Source organism: Stenella coeruleoalba (genome assembly GCF_951394435.1).
Source record: "Stenella coeruleoalba genome assembly, chromosome: 17".
Classification (NCBI taxonomy): Eukaryota; Metazoa; Chordata; class Mammalia; order Artiodactyla; family Delphinidae; genus Stenella; species Stenella coeruleoalba.
The window spans coordinates 23,154,512-23,169,014 of record NC_137163.1 but is presented as its reverse complement, the minus strand read 5'-3'; the positions used below and the strand labels follow the sequence as shown (position 1 = coordinate 23,169,014).

At 32.8% G+C, this 14,503-nt stretch overlaps 1 protein-coding gene across 1 annotated transcript in view; it reads left to right on the top strand.

Annotated features, from left to right (window-relative positions):
* LOC307176065 (uncharacterized protein) overlaps positions 1–14,503 on the top strand; it is a gene marked incomplete at its 5' end in the record, with an annotated part of 522,216 nt that overhangs the window by 314,245 nt on the left and 193,468 nt on the right. The window contains one exon of the mRNA XM_079901820.1: positions 4,873–4,927. The remainder of the gene's footprint in view (positions 1–4,872; positions 4,928–14,503) is intronic.

Below are 14,503 nucleotides of genomic sequence, written 5' to 3'. Positions count from 1 at the left end.
AAGATACAACGTTGAGAGAGTGTGGTGTTGAAACCATCTGGACTGAATGTGTAATTCCACCCAGTTAAAGCCTCTATATATAAACTATTAAGGTCTAGAGTGTGGGTGTGTATATCTACTCATATTGTGGTCACCCAAGACAAGCCTCCTCTGTAAATCTCCTTGCATATTGAAACTGCCACCTACCAATATGGTGTGGTCTGTCTGTTTCTGTGGTCTCTCCTTATCCTCCGTGTATGAGGGCCACTTTTGAATTTCACCTGAGGAGCTCCCAATGTTTCCAAACAACATCCTTTTTCATAAATTACTTCTTGGAAGCTTTTTACAAATTATCGAGAATTTATTCCATATCATACTACTTAATTACTAGAGATTATAAGAGTGGGTTTACTAACTCAAGTTATTTTTTAAGCCAAAAAGCCTCCTTAATTTAAATTTAAACCATTTTATTCTTTATATTAAAAAGTGGAAGCAATATAAAAATTTTAAACATCTGCAAATAATTCCAAATAACACCATCCCAAATTGCTGATTTTGCTATCCAGTGAAAATTTTTCTAGGTTTCACTTTAAAAGATGAGATAGGATAAATAAAGAACTAATGAGAAAATCTATTTTATTATAAGATTACAATAAAATTAGATTAGGCATGCTATTTTAATTTTTCCTGATTTCTTCTTTTTTTCTTCCTCTAGTTTTATTGATATTATGACATACAGCACTGTATAAGATTAAGGTGTACAGACTAATGATTTGACTTACATATATCATGAAGTGATTAACACAAGTTTAGTGATGTCATCTGATATAGCTACAAAATTAAATAAAATAAATTTTTCTTGTGATGAGAACTCATGGGATTTACTCTCTTAACAACTTTCATATGTAACATACGACAGTGTTACATCCCCAGTACTTGCTTATCTTATAACTGGTTGTGTATACCCTTTGAGTGCCTGCATCCAATTGCCCCTCCCCCAACTCCCTATCTCTGGTAACCACCAAACCAATCTCATTTTCTAAGAGTTTGTTTGTTTAGTTAATTGTTTTTGAAGTATAATTGACCTATAACACTATATTAGTTACTGAAACATAACATAGTGATTCAGTGTTTCTGTACATTTCAAATTGATCACCACAATAAGTCGAGTTATGATGTCACCCTACAAAGATTATATAGTTATTGACTGTGTTCCCCACACTGTACATTTCATACCTGTGACTCATTTGTTCTGCAGCTGGAAGTTTATACCTCTTAATCTCCCTCATCTATTTCTTTCTTCCCCCTGGCCCATGCCCTCTAGAACTAGTGTTTGTTTTCTGTGTCTATATCTCTATTTCTGTTTTGTTATGTTTGTTCATTTGTTTTTTTTAGCTTCCACATCTAAGTGAAATCATACAGTACTTGTCTTTCTCTGTCTGACTTATTTCACTTAGTATGATATCCTCTAGTTCCATCCATGTTTCACAAATGGCAAGATTTCATTCTTTTTTATGGCTGAGTAATATTTCATTATCCATTTACCTATTAATGAACTCTTAGGTTGCTTTCATATCTGGCTATTGTAAATTGTGCTTCAGTGAAGATAGGGATGCATATATCTTTTCTAATTAGCGTTTTGTTTTCTTCAGATAAATGCCCAGGAGTAGAATTGCTGGATCATATGGTAGTTCTATTTTTAATATTTTGAGGACTTTCCATGATGTTTGCCATAGTGGCTATACCAATTTATATTCCCACCAACAGTGTACAAGGGTTCCCTTTTTTCCACATTCTCGTCAGCACTTGTTATTTGTTGTCTTTTTGATAATAGCCATTCTGACCGATGTAAGCTGATTTCTCATTGCGGTTTTGATTTGCATTTCCCTGATGATTAGAGATATTGAGCATCATTTTATGTGTCTGTTGGTCATCTGTGTATCTTCTTTGGAAAAATGTCTGTTCAGATATTCTTCCCATTTTTTAAATTGTTGCTTATTTTTTGGATGTTGAATGATATGAGTTCTTTGTATATTTTGAATATTAACCCCTTACCAGATATATCCTTTGCAAATATCTTCTCCCATTCAGTAGGTGGCCTTTTCATTTTTTTGATCGTTTGCTTTGCTATGCAAAATCTTTTTAGTTTGATGTAGTCCATTTGTTTAATTTTGCTTTTGTTTCCTTGCCTGATGAGACATACCCCAAAATATATTATTAATACTGAAGTCAAAGTGTGTACTCCCTATGTTTTCTTCTAGAAGCTTTAAGGTTTCAGATCTTACATTTAAGTCTTTAATCCATTTTGGAATTTATTTTTGTGCATGGTATGAGAAAGTAGTCCAGTTTGATTCTTTTGCATGTAGCTGTCCAGTTTTTCCAGCACCGTTTATTGAAGAGCTGTCTTTTCCACATTGTGTATTCTTGCCTCCTTTGTCATAGATTGACTGGCCTTAACTATGTGGGTTTATTTCTGGACTCTATTCTGTTACATTGATCAACATATCTGTTTTTGTGCCAGTACCATAATGTTTTGATGACTGCAGTTTTGTAGTATACTTTGAAATCAGGGTGCATGTTACTTCCAGCTTTACTCTTCCTTCTCAAGATTGTTTTGGCTATTCAGTGTCTTTTCTGTTTCCACACAAATTTTTAAAATATTTGTGCTAGTTCTATAAAAAATGCCATTGGTATTTTGATATGGATTGTATTCAGTCTGTAGATTCCCTTGAGTTGTATCATCATTTTAACAATATTCTTGCAATCCATGAATATGGTATATCCCTCCATCTGTTTGAGTCTTTTTAAATTTCTTTCATCAGTGTCTTATGGTTTTCTAAGTACAGAATTTTTAACCCCTACTTAGATTCTCCCTAGGTTTTTTATTCTTTTTGATGTGATCATAAATGGGATTGTTCCTTAATTTCTGTTCCTGCTAGTGTATTGTTAGTGTATAGAAATGCAACATATTTCTGTACATTAATCTTCTATCCTTTAACTTTACTGAATTATTGATGAGCTCTACTAGATTTTTGGTACCTGCCCACTGATAGGTGAGGCTGGTCCCAGGTCTAGTGCCTTCCCACTGATGGGTGGAGCTGGATCCAGAGTCTCTGGCTGTAAGGCTGGGGCTCTTGGGACTAGTGCTGGCACAGTGGTATGTGGGGCCAGTACCTGGGCTCTCTGGTGGAGACAGCCAGGTCCTGAGGCAGCTGTGGGCTCAGGGAAACTTAAAGAAGTAGGCCTGCTGGTGTGTTGGGCAGTGTCTCTGCCCAGCTATTTTCTTGACCTGAGGAGGCTCTGTACTGGTATCAACAGGTGGTAGGTGAGGGCCAGATTTCAGGATTAATAAGCTAGAGGGATAATTTCAAACTGGTGCTTGCCAATGCCACTGTCTGAATGGTAGACTGAGCTTCCAAAAATGACTGTTGCCCATGTCTATATCCCCAGGGTGTGTTCAAGCTGCCTCTTGCCTCCCCAGGCAAGATCAGCAGGTGGGTTTGACCCAGGATTCTTTCAAATTCCTGCTTCTGCCCTGGGTCCTGGAGCATTTGAGATTTTGTGTGTGCCCTTTAAGAGTGGAGTCTCTATTTCCCATAGCTCTCTGGCTGTCTTGAAAGTAAGCCCCACTGGCTTTAAAGCCAAACATTCTGAGGGCTCATTTTCCCAGTGCAGGACTCCCACACTGGAAAGCCCAGTGTGGGTCTTGGACCCCTTACTCTGTGGGAAGAACCTCTGCAGTTATAATTATCCTCCCATTGGTGGGTTGCCCACTCAAGAATATAAGTCTTGAGAATACCACATCTCCACCTCTCTGACCTCTCTCCTTGTGATTCCTTCTTTATATCTTTAGTTGTAGAACTTTTGTGCTAGTCTTACAGTCTAATCAATAGTTGCTCTGTAAATAGTTGCAGTTTTGGTGTGTCCATGGGTAGATGTGAGCTCAGGGTCTTCTTACGATGCTGTCTTGGACACTTTCTTCTGATTTCTTCTTAAATTCTTAAAAATAGCGGGCCATATTAAGCTTGCCAAAACCATCACCCCTTGCACAAGACAGCACAGCTTAGAGCTAGCAGAGATCTTTCTCAGCCTGTGACTCCTACTGCCTCTCCAAGTCTTCATCTGAAAAACTGAGTGCATTGAACTGGATATGATTTTAAGTATCTTTCAAGTCACATTATTAAATAATTCCGTCTTTGATTTGTTCTTTTTGGGAATTAAAAGTAATATGGGGTAAAACTGCCCATATAGATACTGCGTTTTAAATAAAAATAATGAACTCTCTTTTTCTCAAACTAAGAAAAAAGAAAATGGAAATAAGACAGTTAACTGAAATTAAAAGTCTATCAATCAAAAAACATACTAGTCTTAAAAGATTTATTGAAAATTATGTGGAAGACTGGAATTACTGCATTGCTTAATTTTTGTACTAAATAGGTGTTCCTTTAAAAGAAACTCCAATTATTCAATTATAAATGAGATTATCTTCTTGTATGCATTCATACCTCTCTCACCTGAGTACAATTTCCCATATTTATGTCACATTTATTTTAAAATAGTCCACATTTATTTTAAAATTTGCCCAAATTGTTTGGTCAAATTCCAATATTTAGGTTAATTGTTTGCCTACCATAATTTACTGTGACATAATTTTACTATAGCTGTGGTGGTATTTGTTTTGTTTTTGTTTGTTTTAATTCATCCCTTGTTTAACTGGGTTTTAGGATTCAGTAATTTCTTCATACATGTGCTCAAAGCGGTTATATATTGGGATTGCTGTGATGTTTGAAAATATCTTGATTTTGCCTTTTACTTGAATGAAAATTTGACTAGGTGTAATTCCTGGGTTGCATTATTCTTTCAAAGTCTGACAGTTATTCCATTTTTTTCTAGGTTTCACTGCTGCCTTGAAGAAGTCAGAGTCAACAATATTTCCCTCCTTTCACTGGTAAGTTTCACATTAAACAATGTTTCCTTAAACTTTGATATTCAGTAATTTGTAAGAATGTGTTACTCAGGATCTTTTTATTTCTTTATCTATTATAACATATTATATATTTATTATATAGTCAATGTATGTTTATAAATGTATATTTTATATATATTGTTGCTAACACATAAGAAAAAATGTTCAATAGCTTACTTTCTTACATCTTGCACTAAATAAATGTCAGTGAAATAAGACTTGTATGTATTAGAAGACAATGAGGTACTAACCTTGGAAGGAAAATGTCCCAGTTCCCTAACTTATAACACATTTTTAACCCTTATAGACCTACTCCATTCCACATCTTGCCCCAGGATCCAAATTCATGTCCTTGAGAGTTACTTGAAACCTGGGCTCTAGAATCTGATCTAGATTAAGAAGTCTATGAAAATTTCTCACAAACAGATAGGAAAACATATATTTAACTGATTTTTTGTTACAAAAGGCATGGATAGTAATTAATCTCATATAGTAATGCATTTTTCTATAGCTTGACAGGTGTAAGTGATAAAGAATTAAAAAGATAAACTGAGAATTGAATAATTAAAGAAAGCCCACAGAAGTAGTTTCAAACTAAGAAGGCTTTGAAATTAATACCTTAATTCAAAGTTTTATATCTTTATAAAATTACATATATCCTAATCTTAAAATTGCTGAACATTAAATATTTCACTTCTAATTTTATTTAATGATATTCAAGTATAACTCCTATATTTAAAAATAAATTTCATTCCCATTATCTTTCCATGATATTGCAAGAGAAAAACATAGATATGTTTTGAATCAATTTAAAAGCAAAGCATGCTGTAGTTTGCTTTATGTTCTCACTGAGTTAGAATCTAATAAAATAGAACTAATATTTTCTTTCAACACATCGAAACACATGTCCTTTTGTCCTTTATATTAGAGCTATTACATGAATTGATTGCTTTCTTTAACTGAAAAGTTAAACTCAAGTTTGAAGTATTTCCAGAAATATAATCTTTAAAATATAATTTTCTTGAATATGGAGGAGATAGAGATATAATTAATTAAATAATAAATGAAAGAATAGTAGCTTTTGATATGAACAAAGAAAGTGAAATATTCATTGGAGGCCTGAAAGAACTAATGCTCTTTCCTAAGCAGCTAAAATATTATTGAGTATGACAATAGATTTGGAGTAGAGATGAAGTCAGTCAGTTGGCAAAAAATAAAATAACATAGCATCCAAAGCCTGGACAAGCTTTATAAATGTGCTACAATCCTAGGAGAGATTATTCACATCATAGTGGTGACTATTTCTTCTTGATTTTTTTCAGTCAATGATAAAACAGTAGTTTTAGTAATAGAATATGGGCTTAAGATGAAATATTCAGTGCAATGCATCTTTCTACTAAAATTGCTATAGTCTTGTGCTTCAACTTTACCACATGTATCAAATGCCAAACCTGATTTCTAACATACAAACCTTTAGCACCTATCTACTTAAGTAATTTCTTTCTTAACATCTAAAATCTATTTATTTTGAATGCAAAGGATCACTTTACAACGTAGGCACTTTTATAATTTCTGCTTAGGGAAAATTTGAGAAAGGGCACATTTACATAGTCTGAGTAGAGTGTGTGTCTGTAAGAAAGTCACACATTGCATTATATATTGCTTCACTATTTAGTTCAAAGGGAACTTTCCAGAAGCTTAAATATATGCACAATACTAATGAGGAGAGGGGAAAAAATGAAGTACAAATGATCACATATGTGGGAAAGTAAATTAGTCAATTCCTAGAGGGAGTGAGCTCCTTCACTTCGTGTTTCTAAGCTGTGCTTGAATCACCATCTGTCGGGTTTTGTGAATAGAATCCTTAACTGAATGGTTAGTCCTGTTATGAGTGGGAAAAAAACCCACTTCTTCTAAAAAAGAATAACAGACTTATTAACAGACTTTATTTCTTAGAGCAAGTTCAGATTTACAGACACACTGAATAGAAAATGCAGAGAGTTCTTATGTACAACCTCTCCCACACTCTTCACCGTTTTCCTTGTTATTGATGACTTGCATTGGTTTGGTACTTTTCTTACAAATGATGAAACAATATTAATATGTTATTTATAATTAAAGTCCAGAGTTTGCATTAGAATTCATTTGCTGTGTTGTATAGTTCTATGGGTTTTATCATTCATCTACCCTTATAGTAGCATATAAATAATTTCACTGCCATAAAAATTTCCTAAGCTCCACGTGTCCATCCGCTCTTCTGCCCCCGTCCCAATTCCTGGTAAACGCTACTTTTCTCACTCTTTCTAGAGTTTTGCCAAAAATGTCCCTTTTATGATTCAATGCTATTTTACTTTTAAGTTTAAATACTACCGAGATAATACATACTTAATACGTTTAAGCAAGAAAGCATACATGAAAATGGAACTGATATGTTTTCCAAACAAGACTCTACCCATAGTCTGAAAATTTTAGAAAAGGATTCATGTCTGTAATATACGGGGCAGAAATGGTGAAATTAAAATCTCCATAGCTGTAAAATTTTGAGATATCCAGAATTGAGGGTAAAGAGAGATTTCCTATAATTCCATGAAATTCTTATGAAATATAGCAGGTAGCTACCCAAATAAAGAGTAAGCCTTGTTGTAATAACTTTCTGAATTGCAGAGGAAGTTTACTAGTGCTTACAATTTTTTTCTACTCTAGACACTGCAATCTTTATCAAAAGATATTTTATTTAAAAATTTTTTCAAGGCATTCTTTAAATTTAAATGTTATGAAACAAATAAATGTCTCTATGAAAATGACTAAACCTATAATACTAAATAGAAACTATGCATTTACCTATATTGTCAATTTAAACATAATTATGTACAATGAATTATATTTTATAACTTATGGATTACATATATATATTTGTGATTCTACCCTCACAAGGATAATGTTGAAACAACTTCAAAATAGATGATAACTAAGATATCTATTACTGTATTGGTTAGGGCTAGATTCCAATATTTAGATTTTCCAAACCCAGATTCTTTTCTGTGTTTGCTCAGCAGTACTTTTACCCATCTTGGTCAGAGACAGGATGTTTCTTTCTTGTACCAGAATCTTAATACCAGAATATACATCATTTAGAGCAGTGGATGTGTGGTTGGAAATGGGAACCTGCACTGACTCTGTGGGTCATCATGCATGGTTCCCATGGAGATGATTTGGATTTTTCCCACCTCTTCAATGTTTCTGAAGTCACACTGAACTTCTGGCAATTGTTTCTTCCAGCTTCTCATCATACACATTTTAGGCATCTCAGGTAACTTTAGCATTTCTTAAGACCTTCAAATTACCAATGGAGTTCCATCAATTAATCTTTGATCACCAGCTGATGTTTACCGTCTGATTACTACACCTGTTCCCCATAGGCGTCTTGAGCAGCCAAAAACCTTGCACTTTATCTGACAGCATGATACTTTCCCTTGTTTCTGTGTGGAAGGTCCAGTGGTATCACATTTGCCCCTCTTTTTGTCATCGGTGCTCATACTATTCACTAGAGTACAAGTTAAATGGGAGATAGAGAAGCTGTAGTGAAATAAACAATACACAATCAACTCAGGATAGTGTATTGGCTGGGCACATTTGCATATGAAACATTCCAGCTCTTGCCGTGTCAACCTCTGTACATTCTGGCGTACTGAGTCTCATTGCCTCTAAGGGTACAATAATATAGAGAACATGAACAAAATACAAATACTAATACACTATAGTTATTTTTAGAAAAATATTTTTGGAAAAAAAGTAGCTGAAAAATGCTTCTGTGCCGTGTTGGGTGGCATTATGTGAGGTATATGTAAGTCTGATTTTGACCTTGCTCAAAAAAATCTGAGGATAGAAATTTCATAAGCCCTAACACTAAATTTGCTTTCCTCCAAAATACTCAGCAAAAGGTCTGCCACTTATGCTACTGCAATGAGCTTCTTTCTTTTTGGGTAGTGTTATAAATCACTCCTAATCCCCCTTGCTGTAGCATTCAGGAAATTACAGTTAAGCTGCAGTATGTATAAATGAATATAAATAACAAATCATTGAGAAATTATTGTTTTCATTTTATTTCTGATTAGGAAAATAGGAATTCTTCTCATCTAGGGGGCTAGATCTTTAAAGTTAATTGATTCATTTGGAAGACGAGGGGGGAAAAAATGAATCAACAGAGATCAGTATTCTTCTAAAAAAAGCAATGGTAATGATAGTATTAATAACAACAAAAATAAAATATAATACTTATACTTAAAAAAATAATAAACGTTATCTGAGTGCCAGGCTCTTCCTTGTAACTTCATTTTGTTCTCATTCCTTTGAAGAATGATATATTTTTCACTATTATAAAACAGAAGATGCTCAGAATTTGAAATATTAAATTGTTTGTTTAAGAACAACTGGCTACAAAATGGTAGAGCCAAACAGAAACCTAAGTCCATGTTTACTCCAGATCTCACACTGTAATATCTTTATTAAACTAGATACAATGATATTATTTTTAAATGCCAAATTAATAGAAGAAATTTACATAGATGACTTGGCATAGTCACTTAGCAATGAAATACGCTTTATGCCATTCCATGTACTTTTAACGATATTAAATATCTATTTGGAAATATAATTTATTGTATATAAATATTAATCTATAATTCTTGGATATTTCTATTATCACTATTCTACAATGAATATTAAAGAAAGCATTGCCTTCTCTCTTTTTATTATAAAATCATACATAGTAATTTCATAAATGTCAAAAGAACTGTACTAAGAATTTTAATCATTCTACCTAGTAGTTACCGGTAATATTTTGCTGAATTTTATTCCAAGTTTGTACTCATTCACAGGCGCACACTCCCATACAAGTATATAATCACACAAGAACATAAAATATATAATCATTCCACAATATTTTAATAGTGCTTAACCTTACTACTAATAATGAAAAATACAAATTTTTACCCACTGATTAAGAACTGTTAAAATGATTGATAGCATCAAATGTTGGTGAGGGTATGAAATTATAACCTCCCTCACATTTTGTAGACATATAAATTTGTGAAATATTTTGGGAAGGCAACACTGTCTGCCTTTTGACTCCTCATTTCTATTTCTGTGATCCTATTTTTCAAAAATACGTGCATACGAGCATAAAAATACATGAATACAATTGAGTTTTGCTTCATTCTTTTAAAAATCAAATAAGAAAACAAATAATCATTAATAGAGGAAAGGTTAAATAAATTTGATATAATCATTGTAAGTAGTACTATGCAGCTGTTAAGAAGAAATGAAATCAAGCCAAATTCATTAACATGGAAAAATCTTGAAGACATGTATTAAATATTAATAGTAATTGTAGTCCAATACATAATATGGTGCCATTCATTTTAAAAGACGTGCATGTATATCTGTCCTTAAAATCATAGGAAAGAGTGCTGTGAGTGGAAATTGTATAGGGTGTACTGCTGGCTGACTTTCTAGCACTCTGACAAATTTCCCAGTCCTATGTTTTAGTCTTGGTTTTGGTTTTGTTCCAAGGGTGAGCCTTTTACGATTTAAGTCAAATGTCCATGAATTTATGATCAAAACTTGAGCATGTTTCATAATGAGTGGGGCACTATTAATAGTTATGCATATTAAAATGTATAAACCATATCTCTCCCAGCAAACTTCACAACTGTCTCAGCAAATTGTGACACATGTTCTCTATACTTGATACCAGTTAGTGAATTTTACTCCCTCTTTACCATTTGTTTTGATACATGCACCTAATCTAAAGAATCATTTGGGAAACAAGACTTCTGCAGATACTAGAAACCAAAAAACAAAAATAAACAAAAAGAGTCCACTTTCTTCTCTGGACCTAGGAAAACCAGCTTCCCTTATGTATGAAAACAAGGAGTTTGGAGGTGAGGTCTGCAACTGCAACAGTTATTATGACTAAGGAAAAGCTTGAATCTGCTCAAGGACCCTGTGTGTTCCCTGGATTTTGCTGATACAGTAGAAGATCATAGAGACAGAGAGAAATTAAGTTACTGACATTTTTTGGAGGCACTTAATCAAACCTCACTTGAAGCTCCAGAATATCATCTGGAGTTTTTAGTTGCATTAGTCAGAAATTTCTCTTTTTTGTTTAGGTCAATTAGAGCCGGGTTTTCTACTTTCTATATACGTAGTACTAAAAAAATATTCACTCAGAATCATCCTTAATGATGGTTGCCTTTCATGCAGAGTCTGGGAGTGGGGTATTCATGGAGCCAAGGTTGGAAAGTTTCACATTTTGCTTGGGTTCTTTCAGTACTTTTTACCTTATTTACCATTTATAAAATAAATTTCAAGCAAAAACTTTTTATGTGATATTTAGATTGAAAAATAGCATTATATATTTTGATTTTATCCTCTGCAAGTTAGGAAAAAAATATACACTATGATTTCTCCCTGGAGAATCCCCTATTTTGAAATATCCTTAATAGGATCTACTTATTTTATTTCCTTGGCTTACAGTTAGTGAGTTGTTTTAGGTTGTATGATTATTTTAATAAACATTTCCATTGCTGGTGTAGCCAATTATGTTTAATAATGTTTAACAGATGTTAATGCTCATTATCCTTTATTAAACTTGTATCATATCGTACAGTATGATTCATTTCTCATTGGCTGCAGTACATCTTCAAATATTTTTTCAGTAGTAGCTCGTCTATTCTCTTGAAGCATATTCTATTTAAAACTCTCATCTTTACACCAAATAGAAAACTTGAGTTACTATAGTTTTTTTAGTTACTGTTTTTTATTAGATCTTATGCTGTTTATTATTAAATAAATAGGAGACTAGTTTTCTAAAGGTTAATTTGAAGCTTAAACTATCTTTTCTGTCTGTATGTTTGAATTATATTTTATCTTTCATTTATGATTTAAAATCCAGAATAAATCAAGGTAACAGTTATTGTATACTATATCCTGGAAAAGGACTATGCAAGCGAGAGTCATTATAAATTTCTCCAGGCATTTTCTGAATTAAGAATGATTATGAATGAATATATTTAAATTTATTTATTTTGGTAAACTTTTAAATGTAAGTACTCATACTTTATGTTCAGACAATGTTTCTGACCATTGTTTTGAATATTGTTAATATCCTAATTTTATAATGTATTTCTACAGAACAACTTGATTTTCACAGGCTAAGCATCCGTTCTTTGTCCTTCGTATCTCTCATCTTTTTCTGCATCCTTTGTGACTCCTCTATTCTACTCTACATGTTAGAACATCTTATTACATTTGCTCTACATATCACTGATTGGGTTTTCTTCCAAAAATTCTCTTTTTAAATTTCTTCATTATGTACTGGAAATATGCTGTTGCTTTATAAATTTCTTCAGCATATGTATCTCTCATGACACTTTATCCTGTGATATTTTCTATTCACTTTCTCCCTTTTATCTTTACCATTCCATTCCGCTGTGGTTTCTTTTTTTTAATTGAAGTATAATTGATTTACAATGTTGAGTTTGTTTCAGGTGTAAAACAAAGTGGTTCAGTTATATATATATTCTTTTTCAGATTCTTTTCCCTTATAGGTTATTAAAAAATACTGATTATAGTTTCCTGTGCTATTCAGTAGGTGCTTGTTGGTTATATATTTTATATATAGTAGTGTGTATATGTTAATCCCAAACTCCTAATTTATCCCTACCCTCCCTTCCCCTTTCCCCTTAAGTAACCATAAGTTTGTTCTCTATGTCTGTGAGCCTGTTTCTGTTTTGTATATAAGTTCATTTGTATCATTTTTTTTACATTCCACATATAAGCAATATCATATGATATTAGTCTTTCTCTGGCTTACTTCACTTATTATGATAAACTCTAGGTCGATCCATGTTACTGCAAATGGCATTATTTCATTCTTTTTATGGCTGAGTAATATTTCACCATATATACATATATATGTATATATGTGTGTATATATATGTATATACATGTGTATATGTATGTATGTATGTGTGTGTGTATATATATATATATATATATATATATATATATATATATATACACACACACACCACATCTTCTTTATCCATTTACCTGTCATTGGACATTTAGGTTGCTTCCAAGTTTTGGCTGTTGTAAATAGTGCTGCAGTGAACATTGGGGAGCATGTATCTTTTTGAATTATGGTTTTCTCTGGATATATGCCCAGGAATGCATACAGGATCTGTTTTTAGTTTTTTAAGGAACCTCCATACTGTTCTCCATAGTGGCTGCACCAATTTACATTCCCACCAACAGTGTAGGAGGGTTCCTTTTTCTCCACACCCTCTCCAGCATTCATTAATTGTAGACTTTTTGATGATGACCTGCTGCAGTTCCATAAAACAAAACAAAACATTTTTTCCTATTAGGATAATAAATAATTTCTTTAACTTTCTTCTATTTAATTTGAGAAAAAAAAACTTTAAGGATTCCCTCTCTAAATCTGAGGTTTTAGTATAAAATTTTCTTCCGTGTATTATATGGTATTTTGTTTGGCTCCCTTTGTTTTTGTTATGTCTTCACAAAATGAGTAGAATTCTAATGTGTTTTAATGACTGCTTATAGACAGGTGGGTAGTTTCCTTTGGCCCTGCTCTGTCCACTCTGTGCAGGTTGTACCCGTCCCTCTTGCTTGAATAGTGTTGTCTGTAGTTGTCAATCCAACATTCAATATTTAAATTTATTTACTTATTGATTATTATTATTTATTGATTCTGTTAAGTTTAGATGAGGATGTCTTTAACACTGTGGCTTGACTTTGGTATTTGAAAGGAAATCAAGAACATAAACCATTGCAATACCCACTTTTCTCTTAGAACTATTTTCCCAGGTTGTTTGTGCTTTAATTATGGGAGTTTTACTACCTGTGTTCAATACTTTATTGTTAGTTCCCTGCCTTCACTTTTCCAATATACCCCATATTAATTTTATACCAGATATTAATTATTAAGATATTCTATCCTCCAGCCTGTTATATCCAAAGTTCTGATGGCAAAGAGGATGCATATAGCTATGGCTACTTAAAAATGCAGCACCAATACTGGAAGAAGGACAGATCTAAGATTTTACTACAGGGCTATAGAAAATGCAGACTGACAAATGATTCTCCTAATCCACTTTGGTGCTAGGATGTTTTCTTTACGCCATGCCATATAGCACCATGAGTGATCAATTGCTTCTCTCAGTCAAGTGCCACTGTTCTTGTAATAAGTAAATTTCTTCCTTCCAGATAGATGCAAAAGTATATGTATCAACCAAAGATTGCATTATGTGTTTTTTTCTTTTTCTCTGACTTTATACATTCTATTGGAAGTTATACATTCTATTGAAAGTTAGAGGCTGTATCTGACCCTTTATTTAAAACAAATTATTACTTTCTAAGCATAAGTTTAACATTACTGGAAAAATAATGTTACATCTTTGAGATGTAAAGTAATCACATCTTTGAGGAAAGATGTAAGGGAAATATATGTTGTCAATCTATTTCTAAATTATG